This window comes from Phyllostomus hastatus, unplaced genomic scaffold (assembly GCF_019186645.2).
Source record: "Phyllostomus hastatus isolate PE091 unplaced genomic scaffold, TTU_PhHast_1.1 phas_contig_196, whole genome shotgun sequence".
Taxonomy (NCBI): domain Eukaryota; kingdom Metazoa; phylum Chordata; class Mammalia; order Chiroptera; family Phyllostomidae; genus Phyllostomus; species Phyllostomus hastatus.
The window spans coordinates 9,982,690-10,008,810 of record NW_025333709.1 but is presented as its reverse complement, the minus strand read 5'-3'; positions in this window follow the sequence as shown (position 1 = coordinate 10,008,810).

Below are 26,121 nucleotides of genomic sequence, written 5' to 3'. Positions count from 1 at the left end.
CTTAAAATTATTTTCTAGGCTGTTACCTGGAAAAGCAAAATTTGCTGAGGATCCTTCATCACCACCAACGATCTCTTATTCTCTCCTCACTCCCTATAGTTTATCTGATAGTGTGGTTTAGACAGACATCCTGAATTTTAATACAGACTTCACTAGGTAACTATTGACACATCACTTGGCCTCTGTAAGCCTCATTTGCTTGTTTGGGAAATGAGATATTACTTTTATCTATATCAAAATTTGTTGAGAGGATTGCAGCATCCTCCATTCCATCATCACCACCACCATACACAAATACTCTCTCTGAATCCTTTCACCTTACTTTAAAAATATTTTTATTGGAGCTTATCAATCTGTTTTTGTATGATATGTGAGGTCTGTCTAGAAGGTATCCAGCTAGGTAATATGAGAAAGAGACTTTTATTTAAAAAGACACAAAATATAAGAAATGATGTACATAGGACAAGGATGCCTCATTCCCTTTCAAAGTAGGCACCTTAGGACCTCAAACAGTTCTCCCAATTGCCATCAGCTACCCCATCATATTTTTCTGAATCTTGCCTACAGTCTGAAATCTCTTATCTTTCAAAGATGATTTTAGTTTTAGGAAAAGCCAGAAATTGCAGGGCACCAAATCTGGGCTGTAGGGGAGCCGAGTCACCTGGGTGATTTGATGTTTCACCAAAATACTCCGCATGAGACGTGATGCAAGAGAAGGCACATTGTTGCGATGAAGCTGCCGTAGCTTCATCACCAGCTGCCCATAGATGTGTCCTTCTGAATCATCCAAATGGTTTCCGTGGAGGAATGTTCAAGCTGAATGCAAAATTGGATGCAGCATTGTTGCTCTACTTGTTCAGTCATAAGGAATGCCACAACCACACAGTACACATGCTCACTCAGTGGTTTCTACTGCCCCCACTGATTAGTACAGTGATGTTGTCATTGTTCATACGTGTGCATTCCATTCCACTCTCTTTGGCTGCTGGGTTACATCAATGTCTTGCAAACCATTCTCATTATATTCACAATGGCTGCACTTTTTCTGGACAGACCTCATTGCTGTTTAACAAGTCACCTCAAAACACAGAAACTAAAAGCAATTGAGTATCACTTCTCATGGTTTTATGGGTTAGCTAAGGCTCGGTTGTAGAGTTCTTCTGCTCCACGTGGTGTCGATTCAGGTTGCTCCCCCAGCTGCAGGCCAGTGGAGGTCCTGTAGGGGTTGGAACATGAGACACCAACTTACTGGCCCGTCAGTTGGTATTAGCTACACTGGCAACACTTCACTTACTCTTTATGTTACCATCATTCCTCCAGAAATCTAAACCTGACATCATTCTAAGCATGGCATCTGGATTCCTGGAGAGCAACAATAGAACATATCAAAGGTTTAAAGACTAATTCTAGTACTGGCAACACCTCACTGTCACCTCCTGTTGTAGTTCAAAACAGATCATGACTAACCCAATACAAAGATAAATAAACTCTACCTCATGATGGAAAGGTAGTATGTAGCAACAGAGAGAACAGGAAATGTTGAAGGCCATCTTCGAAGACACTCACAGCATCTTCCATACTTGTATTAGTTTGCAAGGGCTGCCATAATAAAATACCATGAATCATTGTGTTTGGTAGGGCTGGTTTCATCTTAGGGCTATGAAAGAGAATCTGTTTCATGCCTCTCACCTAATTTTCAGTGGTTTTGGCCATTTCTTGGTGTCCCTTGTCTTGTAGAAACAATCTATGGTCTCTGCATTCATCTTCACGTGGCTTTCTCTCTATGTGCTTGTCTATCTCCAAAATTTTCCTTTTTATAAGAAGGCTAGTCATACTGGGTTAGAGCTTACCCTGAGCTCATTTTGACTGGATTTCCTCTGTAAAAACCCTGTCTTCAAACAGGGCCATATTCAGAGGTAGTGAAGGTGAGCATTTCAACATATAAATTCCTGGTAGATACAGTTTAACCCATAAAAATCATAATTTATTTAGTCTATTACAGTCCATGTCTATTGTTTCATATAAGCCCCCCTTAGTCAATATTTGTGATAGCAGGGATAAGAATTTGTTTGTTTGTTTGTTTGTTTGTTTGTTTGTTTGTTGATGCATCCCTAGTTCCTAGAATAGTATTTGACATTGAACAAACATTAATACATTTTTATTAAGAGATACACATAGTGATGTTTATCAAAATGTTAGAATATTGCCTGGTATGTGAAAGTACTAACAAGTATTAGCTCTTGTTACTGCAGTACATTTATTGATCCTAAGAAGACATCTTCAAATGTTACTTTCCAAAACATTCAGGAATGACTATATATTACTTTGAAATTATTAAGCGTGCCAGAGTGTGAAGATTGGTATGAAGGCATTTCTTCAAGCTAGGTTAATTAGTAAAATGTTTATTTATTCTGATGATTATGCTATAGCTTAATAGAATTTGCAGAGTCATCTTCAGAAAACATTTTAAAGTATATGTATTTGTTTCTATTCATTACCTAGACTGAGTATTCACTGATTCACCAAATTCAATTCAGACTATATTTGGTTGTTTTCTGAATTCAAATGTGTCCATAAGATATAGAATAATAAATTTCCAAATGTATTATGTCTTACACCTAATTTTGAAAGATGAGTTTGTTAAATAGCTGCATTAAATTTACCTTAGGAATAACACCATTATGGGAGATAAAATAACTACGGGTCACTAATAGAGCTGAAATTTATCTTTGTTTATCTTAGACTTCTCACCCTACTTCTTTCAATGTTCCAAAATACCTACACCCAGAAGAGCCACCATAGGATTAATAGTTAAAAATGAGATTATCTCACTTTAACAATATACAGTTCACTGGCTTACAGAATAGCAATAAAGGTGAAACTCCCCCAGATTAACACCATACACTACCATTCAGAACCATAAATGCTGGTGATGAATTTTTCATTTTAGATTAATGTTACTATCTCTAAAAGAATGGTAAGCAATTCAACCATTAGCCACTGAGTCCAAGAAGGCCTTCATCTGCTAATTTCAGAAAGATATCTGCTAAGCTTCCTAGCTTTCTTGGCTAAAATTTCCATCTTCCTTCCAGTCCTAATTCAATTTTATGACAAGTTGGACATGATCTGTCTTAATACTTACATTCCCCCAACAAGGCGAATGCAGTCTGCTCAAACATATGGTCTCTTTTGGACAATATATTAACTTTAATTTATTCTGCACACTTGTATGACTTGGCACACTCTGGGGGCCTTGAATGCCTGGATTTGAGGCAGATCTGAAATAAAAGTGATGATCAAAACATCCTTAATCATTCATTTTCCCCATAAGAGATAGTGATAAAAAATCTTGAATGCAAGAATGAGTCCTTTCTAGTTTTCTCATAACCATATCATATGAAAAAAAATGTATATAAAGCCTGGTAATAATAGCCAACTAGCCCATATTTTAGTATCTAATTCAGCAATTTTCAACCAGTGCGCTGCAAGAATTTTTAAAACATGCAATACCTGACTATTTAGTTAGGGGCACTGACCTCTTTTCTCTTAAGTTGTCAAATTAGAAAAATAACAGCAACCAACACAACAATGGCCTTCAAGTGTGAATGCCCTGTCTTGAACCATAAATATATAGTTCATTTAATAGAGTTGCATTTTATTGATCACATTGAATAATAAAGTTGTGTCTGATTGGTTAATTCTTACAGAAATCCTTATATACAAATATAGGCACCTGACTTTTTAAAAGTCACTTTGGAGCAAAAAGGATAGATAATTACTATTACTATTCATTATTAGTATTATTATTATTAGGTAAACAAATCAAAATTATATCTATTTCCTTGTCAGATTGGCAAAGTATATTTTGTGTGTGCTTTAGAATTTTAGTAATTAGTTTATGTGCATCATAAGATGAAAAATGTTGAAAATCACTTACCTAGGTGAAGAACATTATTTATTTGCAAAGAAAAAAAATAATATTCCAGATTAAATGTTTCCTTATTTGCTGAAATGTTTTCTTATTTTCTCTATTGTGTGCCTAGTAATAAATAAAACAGGGTAAAATCCTGTTTCAGAGAGCTTATATTCCTGTGTGGAGAGATAATGACAATACACACTATTACAATATAGATCAGGGGAGAACATGACTGGTGCTATGGAGGAAAATAAGGCAGGCAATGGAATAGGAGTTGCTAGAGGAGGCTGCAAATAAGTTGGTTGGGAAAGGTGTCAATGAAAGTGAGGAGGTGAAAGTATGGACTATATAGATAGATATCTGAGAGAATATTCTAGAAAAGAGGAAAAAGAAAGCAAAGAGGTTGATTGCAAAAATCCAGAGAGAGAGATGTTTGTAGTTTAGGGAATGGTGGTAGCAACAGAAGTGTTGAAAAGTGATTACATTCTGATATATTTTAAATGAAGAGCTATAAGATTTATAGATCGATTAAATGTAAAATTTGAAAGAAGAAGGTCAAGTGTGAACTCAAGTTTTGACATATAATTTAATTATTAATTGAGGAAGAACTGCACCATAGCAAGTTTGGGAAGGAGAAACAAATAGAAGCTCCATTGTACACATTAGGTATCAATTGCCTAGAAATTAGATATTTACATGGAGAAATTTTAGTAAGCAGTTAGAAGTGTGAACTGGAATTCAGGAGAGTTCTGGGATGAATAGATGATAGGTAGGTAGGTAGACAGATAGATGGTCTTAACACCATGAAACTAGATGTTATCACCATGGGGCATGCATAAACTTCAGAGCAGATATAATAAAATATCAAACTCTAAGGAACTTTTGACTGGAAATATCAACTTTAGTAGATAACCACCAACTTTAGTAGATCACCAAGTTTAGTAGATAATCTTGGAGGACCAGATTTGGAGAAATGGTGGGAGCAAAGGTCTGTTTGGAGCGGTTTCAAGAAAGATCAGGAAAGGCAAGTTGGAAACATTCCCATAATGAACTCTTGTGAGAACTTGTACTGACTGATAAAGGAGGGAAATGAGGCAACGGCGGGAAGGTGAGTCAAGATAAGAAAGAGGTTTCTTCACATGGGAGAAAGTGCAGTGTGTTTGGATGTAAATTACAGCAGCACACATTTTGTGATGTGGGAGAAAGGGGTGAATTACTGGAGTCATTGTTTGTGTTTGTGAGGGGGAGTTAGTTTTGTATGAGAGTGGGTGTGATTCATCTGTGGTCACAGGCTGTGAGGACAGTGTCGGCACGGATGCGTGTGGGTGGGTCGATGTGGCTGCGACAGCTGGTGGATGTTCTCCTTTGATTCCTCCAGTTGTCTGAGTGATGGAAGAACCGGATCATCATCTGTGGGTTGAAGTTTCGAGGAAAAGGTAAGAAATAATATCTAGCAGATATGAAGAAAGAATAGACTTCAAAGGTAGAGTGTGATTGCTGGAGCGTGATAAGGGTCAAGATCAGGGACCACGACTGTCTAATGAGAGCAGTTATTATGCTCCTGTGTTTTCTTCAGTCTTGTTCATCTATGCGCTAGGACACAGTAGGTATTAATCAGAGTTAACCAAGGTGACTTGTTTACCACGCAAGGAAAACAAAGGAGTGATGATATAATGTCATTGCATGTTTACGAAAACAAGAGGTGATAATGAACAATATTGGACTTCCAAAGTATCTTTTTAACCTTCTGTTTTGATCAGAATGACTCCACCTAGATCCAATTAGCTGGCCCCTCTAGGCCAAGATACAATATATCTAACTATTTCTCTGAAATAGTAATGTGTACAAATCTATCCCCTGGTTACATTCTACTATATGGCCATCCTTGGAAGTAAAATGAAGTAAAAGTTAGGATACCCTAAGGGTTCAGTTACTCCTTAGAACGTTGTAAGCTAAATTATGTTTGCTGATGTTACATGGAAAGAAGAATCAGAACTCCTTGAGGAGATAAGATAGTGAAAGACCTCACTTTGGCTGTTCGTTTTTGTCATAAGCCTTTTCCCAGAGATGACCAAGACCCATGTCTTAGAGGTGACAGGAATCTCCTTCTCACAGACCTCCTCCTTCTAGAGAGATCTATGTCACTCAGTGTCATTCCTGACAAGTCAGAAGAGCTTCCCAGCAGACACACAGAGAGGCAGGGCCATCCCAATTATTATTGGAACCATCAGCCTTGAAAATCCAGTGGTACGGAATGTGTAAAAATCTGCAGTCAGGAAATATATTAGATAAAAGTTTCCCATAAGGACTTAAATGATGGAGGGTGCTAAAAAAGATGACTGTTCCAATAAATTCAGTACACCACCTAAAGAGAATGTCACTGGGGAGTTAGTATCGAGTCCTCTGAAGACACACTTGTCAACGACATAGGAGATTTACTGTTACATAAAGGTCACTGCAGGGCTTGCTCTGGGTGAATTATGCACTGGTCCTGAGGTCTGTACCGTGGTGTGGCTTACTCTACTATTTTTACCATTCCCAGGGCTTGCCTCTTGCTGGCCATTTAGAATAAAAATAAGTGGAAAACAAAAGTTAGGGAAAATGATGTCAAACAAGTAAATGTTCAAAGGCTAAGAAGACGTGAGTTTGATCTTGCTTTTTCGTTGAGCTACCCGTTGTCAGAGAGTCAGAGTGCTCATGGTCCGTGACCCACTGTGGATCCGGTGGATAAGAATAGCGTGATGCTCTCACCTTATTATTGTTCGCCTCTCCTCGTATTCATACCCCTGGAGATGGAAAGCCATCTCTGCCAGGATCTTCAAAGTCAGGAGTATGGAACAATGGGGAGGTTAAGGTTAGATAGATAACTCTAAAACCACAAATAAAACAGTCTCTTACTTTGTGCTTCAGAACTGTGTGCCATCAAATCTTTAAAACGCATTCATAGCCATATGAAAATGTTAGGGCTGGAAAGATAATCAGTAATTATCCAACCCAATCTCTCCATTACAGGAGAAGAAACAGAGACCAGAGAACTGAACTTTCTTAAGTTCTCATAACTAAAAGTTCTCTGATCTAGTTCTCTGGGTGAGAACCAGAATCAGACCATAGCTTATTCCATTATATCACAACAATCATTTTTATTGTTTTTCCACTACAGTTTTATAAGCTGTTCCTGTTAATATTTTGGGATAATAGAAGGCATGATTTTTTTTTACTCCAAAATTCCCTATAATGTCAGACATGGAAGGAGAGACATGGATGGATATTTGCATTTGGAAACAGCTCGAATGCCAGTTGTAAGTGATTAGTTTCTACATTTAACAAATGGAATATCAAAATATCATTAAAATAATATTACAAAGTGAAAACATTTAATCACTCAAGATTGCTGCTAAGTAAAAAACAGTATATTCAGACAGCAAACTAGTAAATGCAATATGACATTACCTTGCTCCATAAATGGGTATATAATGAAATGAGGGACGCAAGTGTTACCAGTGGGTTTATCTGGGGTCTTTTACCCTTTTCCTATGCCATTTATCCCCTCCCCCATTTTTATAATGAACATGCTTTACTGAAAATATCAGATACATGCTACTTTAAAAACTTTATTTTCGAAGTGTTATTATGGTAAACACTGTGATTAAATTCTTTTATTCTTACTGTAAGAACTGTTTGCAGATTCATTATGGAGCACTCAAGCCAGATATATGTTTCCTAAACGTGAAAATATGAAAGTGGTCATCTCCTTTCTTGGCTCTCTACCAAAACCTTCCACTGATCAGGTAAAGGGAGGGAAAACACACATAAGGAATCAGAATTTGACTTTTTAAAGTGGGATTCAAACCCTGTGAATACATAATTATCAAAAAGCGATGGAGGAAAAACAGACTTCCTGATACATGACTCTCTAATTTTGGAAAGTGCTGCAATCATTACATAATACTCATCCAAAGTCGCAGGAATTGCCAAAGAAAAACCTAATATATGAAAATCGCCTAAATTGCCCCCAAAACTTTATAGAAGGCCTAATATGAGAATGAAAGCTTTTGATTCCTAATAACACAATGGAAAATAACAGTTATAATGAAACCACCACAATGACGGAATGTGATTCTTAACCTCTTAAAAACTGAGTGCTGACCTATAGTGAGAGGAAATTAATTCATGGGAGAAAAATGATCTCTCTCAGTTATTATTCCCTGGATAAGGCTTCAACTATGAAACAGAAAGAGTGATTGCCTCCAACCGAAGGCCACATAAGCTGTGAAAATCATTTGAATAGGAAATGTGCAGATGGAAACTTTACCTAGCATTTATATTAGCCTTTGCATCCCCAGACTGTAATTCAGCATGTGATGGTAAGGGATGTAAGTACAAATTTATGCTTTACAAAGTATTTGAAGTAAAATTCTAAAGCACCCAAACAAATATACTCAGATAAAGTCTTTAATTTCCAGAAAAGTAACATATATTGACTATAGATACTAGTAAGTCACACAGCCTCTTAAAATGTAAATTTTATGAAGACACACAGATAGTACACTCATAAACATTTATAGCCTTGCAAATATTATACAGGAGCAGTCATATTCCTTCATTCAACAAATATTCATGGGGTTTTTATCATGTGTTAGGCATTATTCTAGGCACTGAAGAATCAATGGTACACAAGACTTTTTTGTCCTCATGGAATTTCACTGAAAGATATATGTATACATCATTCAGTGAAGAGTTATCAGACTTTACTTATTGAAACATAGGTGAGACCACATTTATTGTGTCTGACAACTAGCCTAGTCAGCATGTAGTTAAAAATAATAATGCAGCTATGATTTTTTTACCTGGAAAAATTTAATTCTAATCTAATTGTGCAGATCTTGGAACACCCTTCAAAATATGTGAAAACTCAAATATGCACCAAATTGTACATGATTCTATAATTGGCATAACTTTAGGCATTGTATTAAAATGTTCAATGTAACACTGCTGCTGTGGAAAGTCTCTGAATGGTGTACATGAAATATTCATGGTGATGCAGAAATGAAGAGCCACCTTTTCTGATTTTTCTCTAATAGAGACTACATTTCTGGACAAATACAAATTTTAAATTACTAAGTCTATTTTTAAAGTGGTTGTACCATTTCGTACTCTTATCAACAAAGTTTGAGAATTCCAATCGATCCACTCACCTTTAACATTATTGTCATCATTGCTGACTGTATACTGGTGTTTCAAGGTCTTTTAATTGCCTCGTGGTCTTCAAAAGCATAGTTTCAACTGTCTGTTTGCTCTTCCTATAGATTTCTTTGTAGAGTGTCCAAATTTTTTGCTCATTTTAATTGGCTCATTTGTCTTTTTGTTACTGAGTTGAAGAAGTTATGTATGTATCCTGGATACCAGTCCTTAGGTATATATTCTCTAAACATATTCTCTGAAACTATGGCATTCCTATTACTTTTCTTAATGTTATCTTTCTCTAAGCAAGCATTTAAAATTTTGTCTTTAATTTTTATGAAGTCTAATATGTCAATTTGTTCTTTCACAGTTACTGATTTTTGTCTTTGCTTTAAGAAACCTTTGCATCACCTTAAATCTCAAAGACATTTTCTGATGTTTTCCTCTAAAAGTTTTTGGGTTTAGATCTATGATTTATCTTGAATTTGTTTTTGTATATGTTGTGATGTAAAGTTCAAGGTATAGAATCCCTTTATTCCACTATAATTTGTTAATAAAACAAACTAACAGCTAATGCCATTGGAACCTTTGCAGAAAATCAAAGGATGGAGTGAGAGTCTGTTGTTGGGGTCTCTATTCTGTCCCACTGAACTCTGCACTGACCCTTATGCCACCAACATATTTCTTAATTACGTAGCTTCATAGAAATTCTCAATGACCTGTAGCATAAGTTCTCCAACTTGGTTCTTTTACAAAACTGTTTTGGATATTCTAGATGCTTTGCATTTTCTTATGAAGTTTTCGAGTCAGCTCAATAATGTCTTAAAATCCTTCTGATGTTTTATTTGGGACTGCATTTAATCTGTAAATTAATTTGTAGAGAATTGAGATATTAACCATATTAAGACTTCCAATCCATGAAGTTATTTATCTTTCAGGCTATTTTTAACAGGTCAATAATGAACAGAAATATTAATTTTACTTTTTAATGACATCTGCCATTCTCTGCCAGCCTAATATCTAGTTAATCCCCTCCATATATATGAAAACAGGGATCATGAAAAATGTGGACTGAATCTTCAGTACATCTGCCCTCTTTGATTTTTCACAGGCCACACTGCACTCAATTTCTTGTACTCATATGATACCAACACTGAAGACATTAAAATTTGATACCTCTCTACTATGTTTGATTTCATAGAAGACCTCATCATTCTATATCTTTTCACTTAGCATGCTGTTCTTAAGATTCATCCATATTGTCACAAATGGCAGTATTATGTCCTCTGAGTAGCCTTCCATTGTATTTATGTTTTCATCTTCTTTATCCAATCCTCTGTTGAAGGACACTGCAGTTGTTTCCATGTCTTGGCCACTATGAATAATGCTGCAATGAATATAGGGGTACATATATCTTCATGAATAAATGTTTTCAAAATTTGAGTAGATACCCAGAAGAGAGATTTCTGGGTCATATGGTAACTCTATTCTTAATTTTATGTAGAACTTCCATATTGTTTTTCATAATGGCTGAACCAATTACATTCCCACCGATATGGTACAAGAGCGCCTTTAAGCCATCCATTTGTGGTGGTTTGTTATGGCGGCCAGGACACTAGAACATGCAGATTAAGTGATATTTTATCTTTACAATTAAACTGAGGGGCAGAACTGCTGAGCTATAGGGCCTGTGCATCTATAAATTATTAGAGATCATGAGATTTTTTTTCATACTTCTCTTTTTGTACCAACAAACTATTTAATTTTTGTAAATTTGATGAATAAGACATTATTTCACTCTTTTATTCACCTTTCTATAATTATCAGTGAGGTTGTGTACATAATTTTTATTCATTCAATTCTATTATTTTATTAATCACCTATTTATATGATTTACCTATTTTGTGTTTGTGTATGGGGTGTATTTTGTATTTGAAAAGAAAATAACATGTAGTGTGGTATAATGTTTTTCTGGACACTAAATCTTTGTCTATACTTTGCAAATATCTTCTCAAAACCTATGACATCTTTTAAATATGTGTATAGTGTCTTTTTTGTATGTTATTTTATTTATCAGTCTTATTTTATTAGTTGTTCTTAGATTTTGTGACATAATTTATTCTACTGCTTCCATAAAGCTATTCTCCTACATGTTACTTTTAAAACTTAATAGATTCATTTTAATATTTATGCGTATAATATATGTGGACATTATTTTTCCTCATGGTACAACATAGAGATCTGCTTTTCCATAAAGAAAATCAATGTTCCTTTCACCATTTAGTAAGCAATATATCTGTTCCCCATTTGGATGTAATGCAACCTCTACCCGAAACATTGTGTGTGTGTGTGTGTGTGTGTGTGTGTGTGTGTGTGTGTGAGTGTGTGTGTGTATGAGAGAGAGAGAGAGACTCAAATCTATGAGCTTTCTACTCTGTTCCAGTTGCAAATCTGTTACTGTCTCTATATCATGTGGTCTTAATTAACATACTTTTAAAGTAGTTTTGATATATGAGAGGGCCCATTGCCCAACTTTGTTCTTCTTCAAATACATCTTAGATATTCTTAGTCCTTCATGGTTCTAAAGGAATTTTAGGCTCAGCTTGTCAAGTACCCTAATAAACCTTAGAAGGATTTCAATTTAAATTGCATTGATTTTACATATTAATTTAGTGTCATCTGACGTCTTTATGATGTTGAATCTTATTATTCAGAAACATTCTAGCATATTGCTTTCTGCATAGTTTTAATAGGACTACTTCTAACATGTCCTATTTAAGCATGATATTTCTAAAGCCTCATTGAATGACATAAACATGGTAAAGACATGTCTTTTTGTTTTCAGTTTGTTAAAATTTTCATGATTTATTGGTGATGAACTTCATAATTTTTTCAAAAGAATGGGCAGTGAGTCATTACACAAACCACACCCAATAACTCATAAATTCTGTTGCTAGCAGGTGACAGGTTGTGCTCCATTACAAAAAAAAAGTGTATTTCTGACATGTATTTACTCAATATTTTTTACATTGAGCTTTGAATTTCTTCAAATGTGACATTAAACATGTCACCAATTTTAAACCTAATACAGTACAAGAAGTGTTTATAAGAACTGTATGTGTTTCTGAGTGTTTGTGTACTTAAAGTATTTTATGCTATCATGAGCAGATTATTTATTTAATCAAGGGTTTAAATGTTTTAGGAAGTGTAGAGTGGCTGCACCATATGTAAGATTTCAGAGGTACCCTGGAAAAAATTGAATGAAACCTTAGAGGAGAGATGAAATAGATTATGAAGCCACAATGAACTTCTGTGGGATAAATACTACCAGAAACCCCAAGAGGAGAAAGACTACATATAAAAAACCACAACACATAGACACTGTGATATAAGATATACAAGATACTGAGGAACAGAAGTTAACACTTAAAACAAGTGCAATAATATTTTTACTAACAACTCTTAAGGTTGTCTAGGAGAGTGCAGGTTATGCTGAGTAAAACCAGTTGCTTTGTGTTTCACATATAGCACTGGAACGTTTTGGAAGCTCTAGCATTCAGCTTCATGCATTTCTAAACATTGCCTAGAGTGCCTCACTTTTCTTTTTAAATATACCCAGTTCTATGAAGGCTGTAGACACACAGTAGTCCTGGGGATATCAAATGCACCATAGTCACCTGAGCACATCATGAGAAACACAACGGAAGTGAGAGATGAATAAAGGAACAGCAAATACCCTTCTGCATCTCACAGTCACCCCAAGGCCTGACTTACTGCAATAATGGGGAGCATCACTTTATTATTTAAATTATCCTTTCTGTGCATGTGGCTGTCACCTACTCAAGTCTCACTCATTTCTCACTCATGCTCTTGCTTTAATCGTCTGTCTCTGACTGTCACTCTCTCTCCATTTCTAACTCTCCCTTCTACATGCATAGAAGTAAATGAAAAATTGACTAAACTTATTTATCTTAAGGAATAGATGACCTAGCAATAACAGAATGTTATTTGAAGGTTCTATATTGCCTAGGCTAATTAAAATTACTCAAATATTCAAAAGTAGCTATGTTCCCCATACAAAAAATAAAAATTAAGTTTTCTTATCTTTAAGAAATAAGAGTTTGCAGGAACAAGTATAAAGGACCCATGGACAATAACAAGAGGGGGTGGAAATGGAAGGTAAGTGGGGATCCTGGGGGGTGGGCTGGGATGGGGGGAAAAGTCAGAAAACTGTACTTGAACAACAATTTAAAAAAAAAGAAATAAGTTGAGAGAACTCCAAACTCATTCACTTCTAATTGATATGATTTACATAGCAATTATCTCAACAGTAACAGTTTAAAAATATTTCCTTTTTTACTGAACTTTTACTGTAAGAATTAAAAATCAATTTAAAATTAAGTAATTTAACATTTACTGGAAAAGCAGATGCAAAATAGAGAATAAAATACTAAGAACTAACTTCATAAAATGTGGACAATATCAACATAAATTTAGGCAAACAAATAAAAAGATAATATAATTAAGGTATCATATTTCCTCAGAATATTTTATACATTAAATAAAATTTAAAAATATTTTGTATTTTAAATGAATTTTGATAAATTGATTTTAAACATCATTTGGTCCTATAAATATGGAAGGAAATAAGGAAAAGCAGTTAAAAAGACAAGTAACACAAAGACATTCACCTATTTAAAAACATGAATAAAGCAACAAAAATTTAATAATATGTTAGCAGAAAACTATGCACTTAGCCTAATGGAACATACAAGGAAAACATTGAAATATGAGAGCATAAATTACATAGTAAAGATGACAGTAAGAACAAAAATATAATTTGATAAGTGGAATCTAGAAATGTGGCTGTTTTTTCATTGTTGTTTAATTATAGTGTGAATGACAATCCCTCCCCCCGCAAAAAAAAACTATGCCACCCCTGCCTCCCACACTCAGTTCTATCCCCCATTGGTTTTGTCCATGGCTCCATTATACACACTCTTTGACAACCCTTCCCCTCATTTCCCCTGTTATCCCTGTGGTTCCTGTCAGTTTGATCCTTATTTCAATGTCTCTGGTTATATTTTGCTTGCTTGTTTGTGTTGTTGATTGGTTTTCATTTATAGGTGAGATCATATGGTATTTGTCTTTCACTGCCTGGCTTATTTCACTTAGCATAATGCTCTCCAGTTCCATCCAAGCTGTAGCGAAGTGTAGGAGCTCTTTCTTTCTTTCTGCTGCATAGTATTTCATTGTGTAAATGTACCATAGTTTTTTGATCCACTCACTTAATGATGGGCACTTAGGCTGTTTCCAGAACTTGACTACTATAAATAGCACTGCTATGAACATTAGGGTACATAGGTTCTTTAGAATTGGTGTTTCAAGGTTCTTAGGGTATAATCCCAGCAGTAAAATTGCTGAATCAAAAGGCAGTTCCATTTTTAGTTTTTTGAGGAAATTCCGTTCTGTTTTCCACAGTGGCTGCCCCAAGTCTGCATTCCCACCAACAGTGCACTAGGGTTCCCTTTTCTCCACATCCTCACCAGCACTTGTTTGTTGATTTGTTTATGATGGGCATTCTGACTGATGTGAAATGGTATTTCATTGTGGTTTTAATTTGCATCTCTCTGAAGGCTAGTGATGGCATCCTTTCATATGTCTCTAGGCCCTCTGTATGTCCTCCTTGGAGAAGTGTCTGTTCAGGTCCTTTGCTCATTTTTTACTTGGATTGTCTGTCTTCCTGGAGTGGAGTTGTATGAGTTCTTTATATAGTTTGGAGATCAAACTCTTGTTTGAGGTATCATTGACAAACATATTTTCCCTTACAGTTGGTTCCCTTTTCATTTTGCTGATGTTTTCTTTAGCCATGCAGAAGCTTTTAAATTTGATGAAGTCCCATTTATTTATTCTTTCCTTTATGTCCATTGCTCTAAGGGATACATTGGTAAAAATATTGCTGCATGGAATATCTGAGATTTTCCTGCCTACGTTCTCCTCTAGGACGTTTATGGTATAGTGACTTGTAGTTACATGTTTTATCCATCTTGAGGTTATTTTTATGCATGGTGTATGTTGGTGGTTGAGTTTCATATTTTTGCATGTAGCTGTCCAAAACTCCTAATACCATTTGTTGAAGAAGCTATTTTTACTCCATTGTATGTTTCTGCCCCCTTTGTTAAATATTAAGTGACCATAGAGACATAGGTTGATTTCTGGGCTCTCTATTCCATTCCATTGATCTATGTGTCTATGTGTCTATTTTTATGCCAGTACCAGACTGTTTTGATTACAGTGACCTTGTAATGTACTTTGATATCAGGTATTGTGATCCCCCTACTTTGTTCTTCTTTCTAAAGATTGCTGAGGCTATTTGGGTCATTTATGGTTCCATATAAATTTTTGAAATGTTTGTTCTATATCTGTGAAATATGTCATTGGTATTTTAATAGGGCTTGTATTTTATTAAAAATCAAATTAAGTCCCTCAGAGATAGAAAGTGCTTCTAATAAGTGAAGAGATTTGCTTTCCTAACTAGTCGTTCTTTTTTTTAGTGTAATGGGCTCTTTGAGTTATTGTATATATTATTAATCTTTTTTTACTGTTTTGTGAAAATCTTCAGAGACAAATTGGCCTACTCTTAGAAGGTATGTAGGAAATTCAAGTTTTGTATTTTTCTATTAGTATCATCCCTATCTCTATGTTGTCTCTCAGATCTCCCTTTTTTTTACTATTATTTTTCTTCTTAAAATGTCTTGTATAGATACATACATGGTCTAAGATAGAATAGGCTTTTTAACTACCTTAAGTCTCTTTTTTACAAGTGATATAAATCAACATATGCAAAATATAGTAGGTGTGTCTTAAGTACCTGCTAAATGTCATACATCTTTATATTTACTCAATGCATTTTTTAAAAAAGGGAAAACCCTGAGATCTATATTATTATACATTTTGTTGAATGAAAATACAGATTTTCATAGATGTTAAGCAGCTTGCCCAAGGTAGAAGAGCAAAAGTGTCAGCGATGTGTGATTCCAAAATATCTCTTCCATTGTGAGAATTCTAAATTGGCCAACTCTTCACTATTATTCGAAATTCATTATATTTGAGGGTCAGTAGTGGTTATAACCTCATGTGATGATAGATAAGAATGATCAGGTACCTTTCACCATGTGGTATGGGATTACTCTATAGTCCATGCTATTTGTGTCTTTAAATTAAAGCCCTTTACATTACAGATGCCCCATCATTGGCTCCTCACAAAACCAGATTCTTGGGTACCACTATTGTGCACTCTCAGTGCTTTGACCATTAGGTTTCAAAGCCACACCAAGTTTTCTTCCCATCCCATGGCATTCAGCCCATAGTAGCTTTTATTTTTGGCTTTATGCAAATAAACAAATGCCTGGAACAGTAAAGCAAATCAAAGATGAAAGTCTGTTTATAAGAATGCCAAAACAACTTGTTTATCTTTGTTCCTATTGCTCCTCTTAATTCTTCACAGATTGAAACAATGGCACTGATTAGGAGTAATTTAATCTGAATATCAGGAAAAATAAGCAGATAGATGACACTGCAGAATAAACGTACATAAAATCTTAGGGAGTCCAGCACTTGATTAATTCAAACCAAATTAAAGCAAGCATTCACTGCGCTTATGGATGTCAGTCATCTCATTGAATATTACATGTTATCTCCTTCCGTCTTTTCTACAACAGTACAAAGCAGCTACTGTTGTTGTGAACATCTTACAAATGACGAAACAGGGAGAGATACATTGTTACCTGTCTAAACTAATGCAGCTAGGAAATGTCATCATCAGAACTCAAGCACAGATATGTCTGGATCTATATTTTTATGACCTCCAACTTATTTTTATTCTGCAGAATGCCAGAGGAAACATTATTGTCACAAGATGGAGTGAATTAAATAATGTGCTTATCACCTACCTCCACTTTGCAAAATTTTGTTCCAGATTTTCAATGTTCCTGGACTCTTCAGATGTACCCTGTTCCTCCATAGCATAGTAAACTTACCATTTCTTTCATTTTTTCCCAAAGCACATGATGAAATTTATGGGTTCTGTAACTATTGATGTATGTGGAAAGACTCGGATTTCTCTGGATCCCTGATGTGCCAATGGAAATTCTAAGCTTTCCTCATCTGAGACAGTGAAATATTTTAAAATAATTATTAATTTAAACAGTGATAATTTCCCATTTTTTGATTTGTAATGTTTTTCAAAATTGTATGTTCATTGTAATGGGTTTGGGGTGCAGTGGTTCTTGCCCGATCATCCATTTCGTTCTGTCCACATTGTGTGGCTGCCCTGCTCCTGGGCCAGATTGACTATGCTCCCAAATCTAGAGGCGGGCCCTCTCTGGTCTACAATCATCAGGTAACCCCACCCACCTGTCCAGTGATTGGGACAGTTTCTTGAAATAAGACAATTAGCAACCTGTATGCTCTTTGCCATAAAAATGTGCCCAAGGGTATTCAAGCAACAGAAGACTGAAGACTTGTTGGGTGATCTTCCATACATATTCTCTCCATCTCTGCCTGTGTGTCTTTGAAAAGCCTTAGCACTGATTGCTGCTGTCAATCATCCTACAAACACAGACAGAAAAAAATACATTTTTGGTAATTGAGCAAAGAAGAAAGACGGCAGATCCTTGAGGACTTCCATATTTCAATTGTACCTACTAATGACATAGGTGGTTCCACTTCCACAATGTGTTTGTAGAACTAAAAAAGTATCTACTGTACTGGTATATATTAGTTTGAGGCAGGTTTCGCTCATATTCAAATGAAAGCATCTAATTTGTACTTCTACCAAGCTGATGGCTATAGCATGGTTATGGAATTTAATCTCAAACCTGGGCTCTGTTATTTCAAAATGTATGATCTCAAGAAAATGACTTAACCACTCTGAATTTTAGTTTTATAATCAATAAAGGAATGCTTACTCTGGTTATTGTGAGATTTAAATAAAATATCATATGTAAAACTACTTGTACTCTACCCATTGCACAGTAAGTGGATATCATATTTAATGGGGAAAGAAGCAATTTCATCTCCACTAATCTCTTCAAAGTAGGTTCATCTGGTTCCAGGCACTTCAGCCTTCTGGAATACCTTTTTGTACTTACTACAGAGCCATGGTTGGTTATATTTTTTCTTAGCTAGTATTTTTGAGGGCCGTGATTGTTTTTACTCCTTTTAAATATTTTTTGAGAGGAACTTGGTCTTCCCTGTGCTGTAACTGTTCATGGAACTCACAACAATGTTCTTCGCAGAGAGGGGACTTGATAAGTTACTGTTTCTTTCACATATAAACATACGATGTGAATGTGAGAACACTGCACTTAACAGTGAAGCAAGCACCGAACAAATGTTCAGAAAAATACACTGTTTGCCCAGTGGTGTTCATTAACCTCAAATTTAGTGACTACCATGCATATGAAATCCTGTTTTCAAATTGAGATTTTTCTGGGTATTGTAAAAATTATACATAAAAAAGAGAAAAATAAGAAATACATTTTCAGCAATTACTATGTACTAGACAGTGGTATGTACCATAACATATTTAACATTTGGTAACTCTCAGAACAATTACTTATTTCTTTATTTATGCACCAATTCAACATATTCTTATTGAACCACAAATATTGTACTAGATGCTGATTAGCTGCTGTCTGTATGTTTGCACGTGATTTATACAAGCTAGTGATTATGAGAGATCATTAGGCAGGCAAAACAATTACTATTCCTATTATAGAGAGATGTGAAATCATTTGTCCCGAGTAAAACAGGTCATAAATAGTAAAGTGCTTGAACGCAGGATATTGGGAGGGTACAGTGGGAAACAAAATGTAACCTTCGCTCCGGTAACGTGAGGTTTATACTGCTCCATACACGCTTGATGTGCATTTGGAACCCTGGCCCGTCTTCCTCCAATTTCCTTGTCACTTCTCTATGTCAGGCTACATCCAAATAATCCACTTTTCAGCCATTATTCTGACAATATTAACTAGTCTATCATAAATGAATTATATGTTTGGCATGGTCAAGTTCTATTCTAATACATCTATTAAATTCAAAATCTTATTTTTAGCCTCCTGTTTTGAATATCAAATAGAAATCCATTTAAATTTTATTTAAACTTTAACTGTTTTCATTTGGGAAAGTATAACAGAATTTTACTTACATATTTTCTATAAGAATAAATTAATGCACCAAGTCAAATAAAAAAGAACACAAAGCGAGTATTAATTAAATCGTAGTAAATGTGTGAGTCAGAGTTCTGTCCTATCACATGAGGTCCCTAACAATTACTCTGGTTCAGATTAAGAGTAATCAGTTCTCTAAATATTTTTTTTTAGAAAACTAACAAAAAAGGGGATAGGAATTATCAGAGCAAACAAACAACAAAAATCAGTCTGATTACCATTCCAACCCATTGAGTAACATTGAGTAATTTGTCTTTCCTAGATGCAACCTCAAAAGTTTTTTATGCTTGTGCTACATATTAATCTACCTTATTGTTTATTTTTTGATCTGGCACCATTAATTTAGTCATATTATACTAAAAATTAGCTAAATCAGTGATTCTCAGTCCAGTGTCCACTGGGTGCATTAAGTGACTGGCAATGCTCTGGAAACCATATACACATTCATGGATATGTGTGTATACATTCTTATGAGTATGGATTCCATGGCTTTCTTTGGATTCCCAAGTGAGCCCATTAACAAAAATAGTTTAGAAACATCGATTTGCTTTCTTAGTTTATTCTTGCCTATATCAAGCTTCAATTTTTGCCCACAAGTTTTTGCTGCAGGTTAAATCCATAAACTCTACAGCCAGACTGCCTGGGCTTCCAACTGCTCTTCTAACACTAACTATCTGTAGTATTTTACATGGTCCCAGCTGTGGGTATGTTGTTAAACATATTAAATGGAGATATTAATATTACCTATCTCACAATATTATTGAGAATATTAAATGACATAATGAAAGTAAAATTCCTAGAACTGTACCTAGCATGAAGAAAATATTACAGTAAGAGTTAGTATGTATTCTGTATTATAAAAGAGTAAAAAAGGAGTATGTCAGAGAAAGGTCCTTGTTACTGGGAAAGCCGATGATAACACCAGTCATTAGTAGGCTTCTCCCAAACCATACTCCCTGGGGCACTAATACCCAGAATTTCTGGATTCCATGACAACTGTATTTAAAGGACAAATAAGTTTGAGGAATCATGTTTAGTTTTTCTAAATAAAGATTCATTATACATACTAGTTTCTTAAAGACAGTAAGGATTTCTTAAAGCAACATTTAAATTTATTTAACTATATATTTTCACCACAAAACCAGTTTTGGGAGGAAATACCTATTATTTTCTTGTGGAGTTTACAATTTAAGTAATGTTATCCCACTCGATGGTGGCCACTTCACTGCAGATAATGAGATGGTACCAAAATCCTGTATCTTCTTCAATTAGTATCATGTGAAGATGCACTTAGCCATAAAATTTGATATAGTAATTTTGAGTTGATTGGGTCAACTTAAAGAGCTCTTTATTCTTGGAAAGCTGGGAAAAGTTGAGCAGCTTATCTCACACAAGAAAACACCCACACAGAAAAACTGAAATTGCTTGTAATTGGAATTCTGATCACAAACTATTGTGGGGAAGAACCAAGAGTTAAAAGTAGTTGAATGGCAGTCTGGCCATTTTCTTAAGTTCACCAAGGTCCCTTCAGCTACAGAATCAGCCAGACCTCAGATATTTATCAAAACCCAATATCAAAATATATGATCAGAATGTTAGTGGACAATGTGTTCCATTGTTTTAGTTAGTTCTGTCTTTAGAGATATTTATATTTATTTCATGTTTTGTCATCAGAAGGGTATTTTTGTCAGTGATTCATAAAGATATATAGGTTAATATGAGGTCTATGAAAGAATTGTTTAAAACGTACCTATGTTAGTTCTCAAGGGTTCCCCTAACAAATTACCATGACTTGGTGGCTTAAAACAAGAGAAATTGACTCTCTCACAGTTCGGGTAATTAGAAGTCAAAACTGAAATATCAGCAGAGCCATGCCATGCTCTGCTGAAGGCTCTGAAAAGAACTTTTTCTGCACCTCTTCCAGCTTCTGGTGGTCCTAAGCACTGTTTGGGTTATGGGTTCATTACACTACTCTCTGATTCATCCTCACATGGTCTTCTCTGTACGTCACTCTGTGCCCTGTCCTTGCCTTCATCTTTTCCCTTTCCTCTTCTTTTAGATACCAGTCTTTGGATTTAAGGTCCACCCTAAATTCAGGATGATTTTATCCCACTATCTTAATAATTATATCTCCAAATAAATTACTTCTTTATAGAAAGTGAGGAGCAAAGAGATCAGTATTTAAGACACCATAACACCTTTTAGCAAATGTGCTTGATATATAGAGAGGATTTATAACTTAACAATTTGGATTCTTAATTAGTCTTATATAGAGGTAAGATGCACATTGGTAGAGAAAAAGGTAGAAGTTTGAATGGACCTTATTTACATTAAAAGAAAACAAAACATATTTAGGCATATGAGCTCAATAACTTCAGGGGCTCATAATGTTTTCAGATAATTCTGATATGTTCTAAATGTACTATACATATGTAACACTATAGTTTATGTACAGTAAAAAGAGATTGTCTTGGTAACCACTTGAGACTTACACAGATAGTAACATTTCAAAAAGTACCACAAGAACTTAGAAGAAGAAGGAGAATAAAAAGAAGAAGAAAAAGAAGAAGGAGAAAGAAGGAGGAGGAGGAAGGGGAGGAGTAAGAAGAAGGAGAAGGAGAAGGGTGAGAAGAACAAGAAGAAAGAAAAGAAAAAAGAGAAGAAGAAGAAGGAGAATGATTAGGACTGCATTGGAGAATTTGGAAAATTTAGGAACTTAATAATCTATTCCCTCCCTCCTCTTCTTTAACCTAAGAACTCACAACAATCTCTTTTCACTGAATAAATTAAAACAGAAGAGAATAACATTATTGAGATTGATATGAGTCCAAAAATTTCATAGCCAGTCATTACACAGATGAAGCCAAGAAACGCCAAGAAAATTAATAAAACATGGACAAGCCCAATGGCAGTCCTGAAAGCAGACAATCCAAAAGTCCACATGTTCTTCTTAGCTGACAATACTATACTTTCTTTTTCATTAGAGTCAAAAATGTTTTTTTATAAAATAAGTTACCATATAAACAAACAAAACCAACTTCTATTTTAAAAATATGCACTGTGGTCACAGATAAATACGGCTTCAACAAAAATTTGAAGGTGTTGAAAAAGGGAGCTTCTTTCTAATACATTGAAAAGCATATGGAGTTTAAAAAATCAAACAGGGCCAAACATGAGGCAATGGAGCCTGGGTGGTCTTATAGCAAACATGGAGAGTCATTGTCTGCAGATGAGGAACTATAGTGTTCATGCTCAGGGTGACAAACACACTAACCAAGTACATACAATTTTAATTTTATATGGCTCTATATAACAGTTGATGTTTGAACTGAGTTTCCCTTTTACCATGGCAAAACAGGAAAATTTACATGAAAACCAGCTTTTAGATAAAAGACAATAATCTACACAAGAACTGGCACCGCTGAAAGAACGGGAACAGATAAGTAAGCTTGTCTTTCTCCCCAGAGACATTCACTCCGTGTTGCTGTGCTTGGCAGGAAGTTTCACTGAGCTGAGGAATGGGCCAATGTACTGAAAATAAAAAAGCTACTCAGAGGAAGAGTTCCAGAGACATGCAGGGGCCCTCTTGAGTCTCTGTCTGGATACTAAAATGCACATATCTAGAGAAAATTCCCAAGGCTGGGAAAAATTAGCCAACCAACCTATCAAGGAGCTATTAGCTGAAAAATCTCCAGAACATGCATAGAACAAGAATATACTTGAATTCCAACTAACTTTAGTGGAGAGACTACTCTCAACATTTGGATAATTCAATTGAGATCTTGGAGGTCATACCTAGGTGGTAAGTCTAAAGTAGCAGGAGAGTAAAAGCTATGCTAGAAGCATCTTAATGGAGTTTAAAATCAAACTTCATAAGAATCAAGGTGATCAGCAAGTAATTTAAGCATTTACCCAAAAAAAAAGAACCTTTCAACAGGCTCTGAAAAACAACCTAATACTCATTCATCAACACAAACATAACGTCTGGCATCCAACCAACATGTATTAAAGCCAGCAAAGAAGCAAGAAAATGTGAACCATAGTCAAGATAAAAAAAAAAGCAATCATAGAAACAAAACTAGAAATGACAGAGAGAATGAAACTACCAGGAAAATACTTTAAACAATTATTATAAATATGCTCAAGGGTAATGAAAAACATACAGCAAGAAGAGACATTGCAACTATCAAAATCATAAAATTTAACTTCTGGAGGCAAAATACAATGTCTGAAGTTTATAAGAAAATTTGTGGAATGGAATTAAAAGCAAATAAAACAATACTGCAAAGAAGATTGAGGAACACGAAGACAAAGAATTGGAAACTACTTTGGAGACAGAAGAAAAAATGGAGGACAGTGAATGGAAATCAGCAACCTATGGAAAAATATTGAGTAGTCACATATACACATCATTGTATATTTTACACATTAACATGGGATCCCCAAGGTAAAATCACAGGTGAGAGGGAGTGCAGAATAGTTATTTGATGAAATAAATAATGGCTGAATTTACTTCCAAATTTGAAAAAAGAAAACTACAAACTTGGAGATCTAAGAAGCTTAGTTAAGCTTAACCAGGATAAACACAAGAAAACCACAGCAAGCTGACAACTACTTATAAAGAAAAAACAATCAGGTGTGGAGGACCATTACAAAGAACCACAATGATAAGAATGATGGCTAACCTTTCATTGAAATAAATGGGAGCTGGAAACGTTTCAAGTACTGAAAGAATATAAAAATCAACTTTAAAATTTTATATTCAGCAAAAATATACTTCATACTTTAAGGTACAATGAAGGCCTTTTTCTGACAAGCAAAAGCCAAAAGATTTCATCACCAGCTTACATGCACTATGAAACATAGTAAAGGAAAATCTTCATATAGAAAAAAAAAGGTTTTACATGATGGAAACTCAGGGCTTCACAAATAAAAGAAGAGCAACAAAATATTAAATATGATAATAAATGTAAAATATTTTATTTTGAATTTTTTAAAGATCTTATTTATTTATTTTTAGAGAGGGGAAGCGGGGGAGAAAGAGAGAGAGGGAGAAATATCATTGTGTGGTTGCCTCTCACACACCCACTCCTGGGGACCTGGCCAGGAAGTCAGGCATGTGCTCTGACTGGGAATCGAACCAGTGACCCTTTGATTCACAGGCTGGTACTCAGTCCACTGAGCCACACCAGCCAGAGCTCTTCCATACTTTAATACTATTAAAATAATTGATTGTTTGAAACAAAAATAATGATGGTGAATTGAACAGTTTATACATATGCACAAACTATATGCATAAAAGCATTAGTGCAAAGAATAGGACTGTCAATGTATACTGTTGTTGGGTTTTATGTTATATGTGGAATTGTATGATATTATTTGATGGCAGATTTTTGTGGTTTAAAAACACATATTGTAAGGCTTGTGTATGTGTGTGTAAACAATTGAGAAAACCACATACTGTTTTCCACAGTGGCGGTACCAGTCCGCATTCCCACCAAGAGTACAGTAGGGCATTTTCTCCACATCCTCACCAGCACTTCTTGTTTGCTGATTTGTTTATGATGGCCATTCTGACAGGTGTGAAGTGACATCTCATTGTGGCTTTAATTTGTACCTCTCTGATGGCTAGTGATGTTGAGCTTCTTTTCACATGTCTATGGGCCATCTGTATGTCCTCCTTGGAGAAGTGTCTATGTGGTCCTTTGCCTGCTTTCTGTTTAGTTTGTGTCTCTGATGTGGAGTCATGTGAGTTCTTTATATATTTTGAAGATCAAACCTGTGTCTGAAGTATCATTGGCAAATATGTTCTCCCATACACCTGGTTCCCTTTTCATTTTGATGATGTTCTTTAGCTGTGCAGAAGCTTTTTAATCTGATGAAGTCCTTTTTGTTTATACTTTCCTTTATTTCCCTTGCCCTAGGAGATATATCAGCAAAAATATTGTTATGTGGGACATCTGAAATTTTATGGCCTATGTTTTCTGCTAGGACTTTCATGGTATCACGACTTATATTTAAGTCTCTTATGCATTTTGAGTTTATTTTGGTGTATGGTGTAAGCTGGTGGTCTAATTTCATTTTTTTGATATGTGCTAGTCCAGTTCTCCCAACACCGTTTATGGAAGAGACTACTTTTTACTCTATTGTATTCTCATGCCCCCTTTGTCAAATATTACAATTGAGAGTAATTAGAGAAATTGTACCTCTTTACCCTTCTGAGAATAGGACACCCTCCCTCAAAACCACAGTTAATTTATTAAAATTTGGAAATTTGACATTGAAAACTACCCCTAACTAATCCACAGTTTATATTCCAATGTCTCACTCTTCGCAGATGTATAGTTATCCCACCCTTGGTTTGGGATGTAATCTTGGACCATGCATTTCATTTAGCTGCAATGTCTCATTAGTCTCCTTTAACCTGGATCATTTCCTCATGCTTCGTTTTTCATCACCTTGATATACTTCAAGATTACAGGTTAGTTGTTTTATGGAATGTCTTGCATGTTAAGCTTGCTTAATATTTTCTCAAGATGAGATGCAAGAAATGCATTTTTGTAAGGAATGCCACAGAATTTATATTTCCTTCTCCCTACACAAGAGCAGGAGGCACAAGATTGGTTTGTTTCCATGTTGGTACAATGGCTTTGATAATGTAGTTAATGAGGTGTCTGCACATTTTCCCACTGTATAGATGCCATTTTTCTCATTGTATTAATGTGTAATCCATGAAGATCACAAAACTGTGTAATTATCCTCTTTCTCATTAATCTTTTGCCCATGAATTTT